This window comes from Aotus nancymaae, unplaced genomic scaffold (assembly GCF_030222135.1).
Source record: "Aotus nancymaae isolate 86718 unplaced genomic scaffold, 86718_ANA_hifiasm-v0.15.2.pri h1tg000046l, whole genome shotgun sequence".
Lineage (NCBI taxonomy): Eukaryota > Metazoa > Chordata > Mammalia > Primates > Aotidae > Aotus > Aotus nancymaae.
In genome coordinates this window covers 4,777,977-4,785,535 of record NW_026988460.1, presented here as the reverse complement: position 1 = coordinate 4,785,535, position 7,559 = coordinate 4,777,977, and the positions used below count along the sequence as shown (strand labels likewise).

The following is a 7,559-nucleotide window of genomic DNA, read 5'->3' as shown; positions in this document are numbered from 1 at the left end:
AAGTGCTGGGATTATAGGCGTGAGCCACTGCGCCCCGCCCAATAAATTATTTTTAATTGTAGTTGCTCTATTGTGTTATTGAACATTAGATGTTATTCCTCCTATCTAACTGAAGCGTGGTTCCTTCTATGAACCCCTCTTTATCCCTACCACTTCCTTAGTACCCTCCCTGGCCTCTGGTAATGATCATTCTACTCATTATTTCCATAGGTCAATTTTTTTTTTTTTTTTTTTAGCTCCCACATATAAGTGAAAACATGTGGTAGAAAAATATAGAATGTTCCAAAAATTTGGGTGTCATCCTTTTGCAGAGGCCATGCTAATCTCTGTATTGTTCCAATTTTAGTATATGTGCTGTGAAGTGAACACTCCGAAATATATTTGACTGTTATTTTCCAAGCATTGGATAAGTTCAGGGGATCCCATAAGGAGTCAAATAGGCATGGTTCTTGTTCTCATGGATCTTATAGTCCAGGAAGTAGATGCTGACCAACGGATACACATATAAATGTAAAATTATAACCATGCTCCTTTCTATGACATACAGGATCATGATCCTATCAGACATAAAAATAGAAGTATTTGACTTCATTAGGGAGGCTTCCATGCAGAAGGATTCCATGCTGAGAGGGGCAGGTGTGTGGTTACCATATGAAAGTCAGATGGCAGGAGACAAAATGAAAGATGGTTAGAGGGGGTGGGGCAGCAAGAGTGAAGGGAAATGGGGTCAGGTGAGCCTAGACAAGAGTGTAGGTTAGAGGAAGTACTTTATTCTTCACCCAGACACTAAAGAACCACATTTGCCCTTTGCCGTTTGAAAAACACTGCTCTGGCTACATTTGGAGGAATGGATTGGACATGAACATGTGCCTATATTTATATGAACAGAGTAAGTGATAAGATGAGAATCGTCTATCAAGATACGTATACCTGGCTGGGTGTGGTGACTCATGCCTGAAAAATCAGTACTTTAGGAGGCCAAGACAGGTGAACCACTTGAGTCCAGGAGTTTGAGACCAGCCTGAGTGAAACCCTGTCTCTACAAAAAATACAAAAATATTGGCCAAGCATGTTGGTACGTACCTGTAGTCCCAGCTACTTTGGAGGCTCTGGTGGAAGAATCACCTGAGCCCAGAAGTCAGAGGTTTCACTGAGCCGAGATTGTGCCACTGCACTCTAGTCTGGGTGACAGAGTGAGATACTATCTTAAAAAAAAAAAACAAACAAAATAAAACAAAAAACAACAGAGAGAGCGAGCATGCATACGCTCAGAAAAAAAGGAAATATAAAAATAGTTCAGCAAAGGAAAAGTCTTTGGTATTGGCTGATTGGTGTTTTGGTAAACAACAGTCACTTTTACCTTTGTGTCTTTTTTTTTTTTTTTTTTTTTACCATTATAGATCATCTAGTAGTTCAATATGGTAAGTTTGAGACAGGAGACATTGGTCTTAGGCCACTGTGAACAACCAAAGCAAATGAAATTGCAGTGAACTATGAGGCTGGTTTGAGTGAGATTTTTGTCATCAGTAGCTCTAGCATCCAATCCCCTTTGGAAACCTACAAGTCGCTCATCCATAGCAGCCAAGTACGAGGACTCCCCATAAAAGACACTGGGATGCCCCAACACTTATTACTTGGAAGATAAAGGAGACATCTCAGTTTCTCCACAGACTTTATGAAGGACTATGCCCAAAACATAAGGGAGAAAGACCTACTTGGCTTCTCTTTCTGATCTACCCAGATTTCTGACACTGATGTCCCTCTGCCTCAGATTGTTTTCCAGTTCCAGAGAGAATGAGATGCTGATATCTTGAATCTTTTATATAGACTTGTTTTCTTTCTCTCTGTATATGAGAACCACTGCTATAGAGACTTATGATTCAGTAATCACCTTGAGATATTCCCTGTCCTTCTCTGGGCCCCAGTTGTATTTCTTGCTCTTGTGAGCCAGGCTGCAGAACCTGACAAACGCACCCTCTCAACCACATCAACACCAGTGCAGGTTCAGACTGGTCTTCTCTCCTCCACACATGGGAGAAAGAGCTGGACGCTCAGCCCTTTGTTACTTTTTATTTTTATACTCAATTCGCCTCTCCAGAAGCAATACATAGAGAGAACGCTGAATAGACTACCCTGCATTGAGACACTTCTCAAAGATAATTTTTCTCCCTGTAAGCAAGAATGACTGATTGCAAGTATTTATTTTCTAAGGTACAATCGTAGACCTTCAAAGTCAGACTGTTAATTTGGTGATATTAACTTTTGAGTCACTTGACTAGTCAGTTTAGGAAGCAACAATTCTCTTAAAACTCTTATAATTACATTTGGACAAGTTTGTGCGTAGGACCGCAAGTCCATCAGCTTATTATAACCATAGTGCGTTCACACACCATCTTCATTATCTTGTGCTAAAGAAGAGAGCACACACTCCTCTGTGGGTAATTTTAGATTGGCCACTGACACACTCTGCAGTGTTTATAAAGAAAACAAAACTTGGATGTTGGCCCTTTTAATTATAACTGGCAGAATTGCTACACCCAAAAATCACATAATCTCTTCACCATATTATATCTTTGAAGACATCTGCTTGCAAAGCAGTAACAAGGAACTTGAATTCTAAAAACAAACTTTGTACTAGATTGATTGGTTTGGCGAGCCACGCTTCTGAAGTACTGACGGATTCTGAAAGATATATTCCTGAACTTCAAGAAAAGTTTAAAATATGCTATAATGGAGTTACATCAAATTGTCTTTGGTTTGGACATGCGGATTAGAGACTGAGATCCTATTTTATTATGAAGGAAGGCCCACTGGCCCAGTGGCAAAGGTCATAAATGTCACCAGTCATTCTGCGTTTTTGTTTTGAGTTTCCAAATAAACATTGAGCCAATGAAATGGTTGGATAGTCCAGTGCACTATTTCACCTGAGAAATGATCATTACATAAGATTTATGTTCTAGGTACTTTATATATAACATTGTGAAGACAACGGAGAATACTGAACATTCCACCAAAGGGAGAAAGCTGATTTATGATATCATCTTTACTGTTTATCAGGCATGTACCTCTCTTCATGGAGATTTGGGATATGATCTGAGTCCATTTTTTGAGTAATTACATTGTGATTCTGGTCACTTACCCTAGGGAAGATCATTTCGCAGCTTGCAGAGTTCCTAAACTCATGGTACTGTAGCCTGAAAGATGAAACGGAACAATTAATCGTTATCTATGCTCCGCAGATGAGTAAGAACCTTTCCTTTTGTAGGAGATTCGTGCATGTGTATTTGAATTAACAGTCTAAAAAAAAATCCCAATGCAAAAGCCTGAATTTGTTGCCAAAATAAAATTGCCTACATCTTATGTAGTCATGTAACTCATAAGGTTCCACCCTCCTTCTATAACTCTAGCCAAAGAGTCCAAAGAGTCTGTTTTTCCTTCCCTAACACAGTGTTTTCTGGAGCCCAGGACTAGTTTTTAAACACTAACATGACTTAAGAAGGCTGCTGGAAAAGCGAAAGCAATCTCATTGTACTGCATTAGTTCAACCAAAATGACTAACACATTTCAACATTTAGAATGTCCAATTGGACAAATATTTACTATTCAGTTAGATTTATTTTAGGAATCTTTGTCCAAAATCACTTATCTTGTATTAATGCTTTGAACATTGAGTATACATTTTAGATAAAGCAATTTTTCCTTTGATGTTAAAAACTGCATTTATAAATAGGTGTATTGCCTAAAAATTATAAAATTACCTATATTATTTTGAAATGTTCAAAGTTCCCCAAAAGCGTCACAGATGTTGAAATTTGTTGTCATTCTAACATTAATTTTATTAGTCCAAAGTGTTTTTTCCCAAATGTTTTTCCAAGAAGTGCAGAGCAACTGCTGTTACCCCAGAGCACTGAGCTATTAACTTAATGGCAGCGGAGTTTTCAAGTTCCAATATTTCAGCTGGATGCTTGGATGTTAAGTTATTTTGTTCATACATCCCCTTCTTGCAAATACGTAAGGCAAGAAAGTTAATAATTTTGGTGTTCATTAAAAACTTCTGAATGTCTTTATAAATGTAGCACAGACTCCAGAAACATTATTTGAACTAGCCAACAATTAGGATAATAGAAAGTGTGAAATTAAAACAAAAACGATTACAGTACTAAGGATGATTTATTTTAATGGAGCTAGTTCAGCGTTTCCATTTTGTGTATTTATAATGTAGTTATTCAACATGTTTTCTTTTTTGGTAGGTCATGTCAGAGAGACTTTGGCTGAAGAAAATCACAACAGACAAGAGATAATGCAAGAGAAAAATAAAACCATCCAAGGAGGATGTCATTCTGGAACTTCCTGTTATCAGGGAGTGAGATCAGGATGCTTGGGGAAGGTACATTTGGGAAAAGCTTTGGATTCTTAGAACTTCCACTGAGCACTGCGGGACAGAAGACTAGCAGGGGCTTCTAATTAGAAGAGTTTTGTAGCATGTGCTAAAGCTTACTTTCTTTAGAGTGTATGGCGTTATGCCCACAGATAGATGTCCCAGTTTTAAGTTCTGGGTGATTTTTATGCAAGTCTGTTTTATAGAATTAGTCTTCCAAGGTGTCTACATGGGCCAGGTAAAATCTTGATCATCAAGGGAAGACAGATATATATGTTCACACTGCAAAATAATTTGTCTTGAAGGTTGCTAACCCACAAAACTCCCCCCGAGGCTCAGAGACTCTAGAAAAGCCTGCAACTTCTACACAGCTCTCTCAAATGTGAAGGAAGCAGGCATGACTGCTCTTTGATTCTCATAGGAAATGTAAAGATGTAATTTCTGCAGTGAGTAATGGTACAAATAAAATTATGTTTATTATTATTTTATTCATGGCATTTAATTATAGAGGGAGATGGGTAGTCAGATAGCAAAACAGCCATAAACAAGGGAAATGCCCCTCTGTTCTTTTTAAATGAATGCTCTAAAACAGTTGGGAAGAACATTAATAGAACACCCAGCAAAAGACAGACTCCCCAAGCATATGCATTCACTTGGGGTTCATCAAATAATGGACCGCTGGCCTATTTTTCAAGCCATTTCTCTGCAGTAACTTGACATTTGATAGGATTACCTTTGGATTTTGGTCTGAGTCTCCGCTATGCCTGAGATTGTCATCTTTTGATTTAAAGATAATAGAGCCAAACATGTGAAACTGTTCTGTAAAGAGTCAACCTGTGACTCATAACCAAATATCAAAAAAGATTTTGTCTACAGTTTGCTTTCTTACCTCACTGTTGTAACTGAAATGATCAAATGACTAGTTTCCATTATAAACACCATATATTTATTTTGTAAAAAAGCTTGACATTCTTTAGAGATGAAATATAATAGTATCATAAAACTCTAAGGCAATTCTGTTCCCCTTAAGACTCACAGCATTTGCTGATTATAATTTTAATTCAAAAGTTTCACTAGAAAAGGTGAATCAATTTTGCTTAAGCATAATGTTGGACAATTAAAAAAAAAAAGCATGTGAGCAGGTCAGACATAGATAAAACCAAATTACGAGGCAGTGGAATTGTATACAGGAGGATAAACAAAACACACTTTAACATTGGCAATGGACTTGACCATTCAAAATATAGTTAATAAGTTTCCAAACATGCAAGTTCTAATTTTAAAATTAAGCCTTCCAATTGCCAATTTCAAAAAATGTAATGAGTTTAGAGTGGCCTTTTTATTATGCATGGTTTTATGTCTTTGGATTTCAAAATTACCTAGCATGCATTTTCAACTTTGCTACAATTTCCGGGCTGTTTTCATTTCTATTTAAAAAAGGCTAAACAGTAAGATGTGCCTCTGCTTTGCATTCTAATTGCACGTAACTGATTTGCACAGCAGAACAAAAAACTCATTTTCAGATTAAGAATCGTGCACCAAGAAATAATTATTGTTCTACTAGAAAAAAATATTTTCCCACTTTCTCCCCTCATTTATGTGAACTCTTTGCCATGTTTCTCCCATGTTGCTATCTTTTATAGACCACCACGCATTGCTCTTTAGGGACTAAAATAATGAAAATGGAAACAAGGAACATACAACTGTTTTGACTACATTCTTCTGCTTGCAACATAACACTTGCCTTTTATTATTTTATCTTCAACAATCAAGGGGTGACTAAATGGTTGCAGGTGGTGATGAAAATAAAAGCCATCCATCATTATTTATTAGGCATGAAAAAGATACACAATAATGTAATTTAATCTCAGAGCAGACAATTATTTCCACATATTGATAATACAATGTGAAAACTGTCATGAATTCTAATATGATATTTTGGCTTTATTGGTGTGCCACAGCCAGCATGACAAATAATGAAATTGTATCAAAAAGAAAAAAAAAAAGGTAATTATGTGCATATGTCAATATCATGGGTGGAAAACACATCACCAAATCTTTAAAGCTTCTTCATTATAACTTGACAAATTCAAAAGTTTGAAGTAGCAAAACGTATATTTCCAGTTTTCACTGTTTGAGACAAAATCTATTACATTTGCACCACAATGTATAATCTGAGTAAATACCGATGATGTGTTTTATCATATAAAAGTTTTGAGAAAAAGGCAGCCTGCTAAAATATTTGTGAGAAGTATATATATACCATAGGGTCAAATTTCTAACATGTTCTTTGGTACACTTTAGTCTGGTAAATCTTTGCAGATGAAAACTCTGTGATCTCTACTTTGAGTAGCATACACATGACTATTAAATGTAGCAAAGAACACACCTTTTAGCCAAATAAAGCAAATGGCTGAAAATAAACATCTTTGCTAGGAAAAATCCTGACTGTTGAAATGCTTGGTCAAAAAAAGTACAAGTGAATTTTTCATTGTGTTAAATGATTTCTATTTCTCTTAGGTTGCTGAACTCCTTTCTTCAAATAGGCTTTGGTATGAGAAAATAGGATTACAAAGAAACAAACTAGCATTTCATCTCTGTAGATGGGAACCAAAAACATTTTCTGACTCTATTTGAATAGATTTTGGTTTCTGTAAAGGAGTTATCACAATCAGAGACTTTCCTAGTTAGAAAGAAATGAGATGGTTTTTAAAGTACCTGTACATTACGCAGCACACACACACACACACACACACACTCATTCTACAGCATATGTACATAGCATGCTCTGTACTTTCTTGGAGACTAATTTATTCAGAGTTCACCTATACAGTACAAATATATTATTGGATAAGATAAATGATCTCCTCTTAGAAAAATGCCTTTTAGAATTATTAAGGAAGAAAAATATTTTAGACTTGGCTCTGAGTGGTGGGCAGGACCTGGAAGAAAAAGTATCTCTGAGTGATCACAACACTGTGACCATTCTGGGCTGGGAGAGAACGTTTGTATATCATGTGGTTACTCAATTTTATAAAGGGAACCTAAGAACAAGTGTAGGCACTAGTTAGGAAAAACAAATGAAAGGAATAATTTAAAAAGTCAATAAGCCACAGGAAATCTGGAGACTGTTTAAAAACACCTTATTGGAAGCCTAGCAAAAGTATGTGCCAGAGATCAA

At 36.4% G+C, this 7,559-nt stretch overlaps 1 non-coding gene across 1 annotated transcript; it reads right to left on the bottom strand.

The window, feature by feature from the left end:
• Positions 1 to 266: 266 nt before the first annotated feature.
• On the bottom strand, positions 267 to 369 carry LOC135268922 (U6 spliceosomal RNA). Its single transcript, XR_010337262.1, has one exon. It is a non-coding gene; the product is annotated as a U6 spliceosomal RNA (small nuclear RNA).
• Positions 370 to 7,559: the final 7,190 nt, after the last annotated feature.